This window comes from Dipodomys spectabilis, unplaced genomic scaffold (genome assembly GCF_019054845.1).
Source record: "Dipodomys spectabilis isolate Male_0828 unplaced genomic scaffold, ASM1905484v1 ptg000094l, whole genome shotgun sequence".
NCBI lineage: Eukaryota > Metazoa > Chordata > Mammalia > Rodentia > Heteromyidae > Dipodomys > Dipodomys spectabilis.
Window position 1 is genome coordinate 10,323,179 of NW_024870771.1, and position 5,493 is coordinate 10,328,671.

The window sequence follows — 5,493 nt, forward strand, 5'->3', positions numbered from 1 at the left end:
AAGGGAAAAGGGAAAAATGGAAATGATGATCTTGCATATGTGTGCTGTATTTACTTTATGATAATTATTTTTGGGGAAGGAGGGCATTCCTACAGATTAAGGCAAGTTCATGTAGTTTCCCTTTGAATTTGTATTTCACATATCTTTTCCCTGCTTTTGCTTGGTCTAGTCTTGGAATGTGATCTTTCTAACCCTACTTCTTGAGTAGCTGGGATTGCAGAAATAAACCACCAAGACCAGATGTGTAGCGTATAATTTGATCTTTAGCTTTTTTATATCCTCGCCTTTTTTCTATTTTTCAACCAAAGTCAATATGTAGTAACTTACTATTTTTATCTGTCTTTATGGACCTTTCCAAGTCTTTCCTTTGAAATGAATTTGTCAATAAAAGTGCTCTATAATTAAAATAAATAACTAAATTTAAAAAATAGATAAAACCACAACAAAAAAGAAAGTCAAAGGCCTTTTCATACTTTTGTTCTCCCTTAAATCATCCCACCTGTTCTCTTCTGTTTTTATAGCAGGTACTTAAATGCTACTTCTGCTAGAAAGCACTGATCTTTTGGGTTTATGAATTACCTGCAAACAAGGTAACAGCTTGGCACACAGCTTCCATTTTCTATTTTCTCTGATCTGTTTCCTTGTGCAGATACTTTGTAGCAATCCTGGATTCCAGGAAAGAAAATCAGGGGCTCTGTAGAGAAGATTATCTTCTAAGCAACAATGAATATCATTATTATAAGGCCCTGCCTGCTCAATCTTGAGGTAAAATGAGCCACTGGACCTCCTGGGATCTCCATCTGAAAACACTACTACACTGGGAATACTTAATAATTGTGCATATCTCTTCTCATGCCCCTAATTCTTTCTCCCCTATTTAAATATACAACATATATACAGGGAAGATGGGATGAGGGTGTCTTGTCTCTTCCTTTGGTTTGCCCATGTAAGTCAATTAACTTTTCTTTGATAATTGCCATTGTTTCTGGTGTTCTGATATAACTACTCACCCCTGACCTACAGACCTTGCAGTGCATTCTGGATGCACAGATTGCTGTCATACCTCTGACACATTAGAGGGTGCTGGAAAGTTCTAAGTCTCTGTTTATGCTGCTATTCCAGATCAGGCTGTTACAATCTGTATTTCTTACTCAATGCAGAGAAGTTTGTCCTGGTGACTTTCTATTCACCTCAATTTTTAATCCCAATTCTTTTTCTTGTGTCAATGATCATAGAATGGACACTTAATTAAATCCAGAAATTTCCACAGTAGAAGACTTAAGGTACAGGAAGCTTAAATGAATATGGAAGTTTATGAAAATCAAATAGCTTTGTGTGTTATTTAGATGCTCAGTCAACACAGAGAACCAGGAATCTGCATCTTCTCTTTTATTCATTTTCATGAATTGGTATTCTTTGTGCCAACCCTTATAAAATGATGACTACCAGAATTTTACCTCTACCTTACCATGTCCTGTGAGCATCACATTCTGATGTGAACTTTTCTGTTACATATTTCTGCTTATCTCCATACCATAAGCCTAATATACGCTAATATTCAATATTTCATTAGCTTGCCTCAAATTTTTATTACTTTTTATGCCCAACCTTGAGAGATGCTGTAAATACCAGATCTACTTTCCATCTGGCCTGGGAAACTTCAAATTTATCCTTCCTTCTCATAAGTCAACATTATTCAGTTGTTAAGTATCATAGATTCTATAATCTTTCCTTAAACGCTTAACACTGGTCATCTCTATCCTAGCAACTATCTGACATAATAGAGTGTGGAGGGTATGTGAAGTAATTTAACAAAGCTAATCCCAATTGATCAGTATAAGAACTCTGTGAGGTGGGAAAAGAGGTACTGTTATCTCCATTTACCAGATCAAGAGCTTAAAGCATGGAGAACTGCAGGGTTTAAGCTCATAATAAATCAACAAAATATTTCTACACCATGCACTTTCTCTGAGACCTTTTGGGTTCTTTAGTAATCCCAAAGAATAACTCAAATGTTCTGAGGCTTGAAAAACTTAGAATTCCTTGCTCATTTGTAAATTCAATTCTTATGAATTCATCAGCTCTCTCACTGATATGAATGTCATGATAACCAATGTGTAAGAACTCCTTCAATCATTTCTTTAGCAGCTTAAACTGTTGGTTGTAGAGCGATCAACCTGAGGCCTTTATGTTATTGACTTTTAATCTTCAACTTAAATAATTTACATATGATTTCTTTCTAGCAATTACATAGTATTAGAAAGTTTTTTCTAAGACTATGGTCTTTGTCAAAAGTGGAAAAAATCTAAACTGGAGGAATTTATGAATATAAAACTCAGAAAAAAATCTTCCTTTTCCTTTAATTTGAAGCATTCCTTCTTGTATTATATGCCTTCTATGTTTCTGTTGCTCTCATTTTATGACTTGTGAATGAAGAGATACTACCTGGCGGCCACATATTCTTGAGTAGATGAGTTTCCATTTCCTTGTTGACCTTTCCCTATTATATGACTGACTTTTGTCTTGCCCAAATAAACAGATTTAAATTCGTATCCCAGGGACAAACATCAACAAAAAGAATACAGTGCTTATTTTGTCCTTGATGTCCTTTCTACACACCCAGCCACAGAGCATCATAGGCTTTTCAACCTCATCCAGTTTGAGGCAAGGTTAGAACTTGAGCAAAAGATCTAAGAAACTTCGAATTCTTAACAATTTGAAGTAATTTGCTACTAATGCAATAGCCACTTTAATTTTTTTTAAGTTAAGGAGAATTAAATAGTTGGTTTATATAGAAATGACCTTTGAAAGAGGGAAAACAGTTGAACCTTTTTATACTTGGCAAATACATGACAGAGGAGAGAATCAAAGGTTAATTCAGAACTGAATTAAATATTAAAACTGAGATACCAAGATGAGCCTTGTTTAAATACCGTGCATGTTCAGCTAAGAGAAATAAAGTTGTATTGCTTTATCTTCACAATAAATTATTGCCTCAAGGGATTCTCATCGCTTCTTTTTCATTGAGATTGCTTTATAAATGAAAATATTGCAGAGAAGAACAATACTAAAATGCAAGCACTCAAAGATGCATCATCTGATATAGTCTTAGTGGGATAATATTATCTAAGAAGACATTGGTGTTAGCCACAGTAGCTCTCTTATTTCAAAATGTAGGAGGGGAAATCATAAATAACAGATTGGGTCTGGAATTATCCAATACAATATCAGTAGTAAAAAATCCCTAATCTGTCAGCAGTGCTGAGCCAAATTAAATTACTATGGTACCCTAAATAAAAGAGAAAGCCAAACTGAACACAGAGGCTGAAGATTCTGGGATCTATTTGCCTTTCTGCCATGCAGTCCCCAGACCATGGGCTGATGATCTGAGGTCACTTGATGTTTTCTTCTCCCAGAAAATATCCGTATTTGTTCCAGGATTAATCTATTATTTGAATTTTCCTGATGATAGTTATTCTAGGCTACTGGACTTTGTTCCTTTTATCCCAACACCAGCTTTTTACAGCACTCTTACTGTGCTTATTTCATTGCATTTCTCTAATTTATATATGTGACTTCATCTATTTTTTTCTTTTTAGCAAATTTATGAATGAAGAGAGGTGTGAAATGAGCAACAAAGAGGTTAGGAGGACTAGAGGAAAGCAATGCAGAAGAGAAAGCATATAGTTAATTCTTCCTTACTCTGCAGTTGCCAAACAATCAGTGCCATTCTATTCTCAGCCAGAAAAATAGTATCAACACAAGGCACAGCTGCATAGAAACCAGCATTTTACTTGTAGTTTTATAAAGAAATTTTATAAAGAGAGAGAAGCTAAGATATAAAAGCAGCAAGAAGAATCATATGCCTAGTACAAGAATCTCCTAGGAGCTATACAGTCATTTGAAACTCAGCCTTCAAACTTTCAGGGTGAAGAGCACACATCTTAATAACTGGAAAAAGCTGAATAGAAAATTGTACATGTAGCACGTGAAATATATGATGAAGAACCACAGCGTTCAAAATTAAGATGCCACTTTTATATGATTTAAAAAAGAGAAGAAGAAAACTCCAGATCTTCTTGCAAATAAGCAGTCTTATGCTCTGTCTTTCTAAACATCCAGACAAGTCTCAGCTTCTTATTTACATATGCTAGTCTGTCTTCTCGTGGATAAGTTGAATTGACAAGCCATACTTTTTATTCCTGTTGTAGACTGGATAGCCTATCAAATGTTGGTAGATATATAAAATTGACTACTAAGTACAAACACTGTATTTGAGATGGGGCATCTCTGCTCCTTCAGGAAACGGAGACAAGGGCAAAAGTCATTTTTCCATAATTATGATGTGCTGCTGTTACTAGGCAGAGAAAAATGTAGTCAGTGGAAATGCACACAGGCAATTATTTGCTCTCTCACACATATGAACAAGCAACATATGGAGTTCAGATGGGTTACTAAAGGATGTGGAGAATCACTAGGACCTGGCTTTCCCATGTGTTACTTTTACCTAGTGCCATTGGCTCACACCGATAATTCTAGCTGAATTATAATTCAAGGGGCTGAGTTTTGAGGATCACAGTTGGAAACATTCCAGGCAGAAAGTTTATAGAAGCCTTATCTCTAATTAACCACACCCATCCCCCCCCCAAAAAAAAACAGAAGATGATGTGAGGTTCAAGTGGTAGAGTATCAGCCTTGAGCGTAAAGAGCTGAAGTCAAAACTGCCACCCACATCCCCAACATACACTAGAATTCTGATCTTTTTACATGGAACCTCATGGACACACAATTGTTTCTTCAGTGTTTCACTATTTATTATTTAGTGGTTTACTATATTAATTCATTTAAACAAATATATAAATAAGAATGATTCCTTTGAAGATTTTTTTTTTTTTGGTCCAGTCATGGGGCCTGAACTCTGGACCTGGGTGCTGTCCCTCAGCTCTTCAGCTCAAGGCTAGCGCTCTACCACTTGAGCCACAGCGCCACTTCTGGCTTTTTTCTTTTTGCTTATGTGGTGCTAAGGAATCGAACCCAGGGCCTCAGGCATGCAAGGCAAGCGCTCTACCACTGAGCCACCTTCCCAGCCCGTCCTTTGAAGATTTTTAAGGGAAACAAAAGATTTTTTTCCAAAAATGCAGGAATACATCCAGTTAATTTCCACCTTTAGTCTAAATTTTTGTCTCCTATCTACTTCTGCTCCAGAATCTTCTCTGATTTTAGTGTCTTTCACTTTCTCCATTCTGCTGGATTTTTCTTTTATATACTTTACCCTCTTCAAAGATGTCACATCATCCCAAATTTCTCTTTTTATATCATGTAGAAGTGCTATCTTGTTAATTTCCTCTTCCCAAATTAGTTATTCAAATCTATGGTGCTTAAAGTCAATAGGAGGATACTTTTACCATCCTTCTCCTTCTGTCCCCTGCACCCTTCCCCCTCCCTCCCCCCCCACGCCAAAGTTGTAAAGTTCGTTTTTCGACATAATGTCTT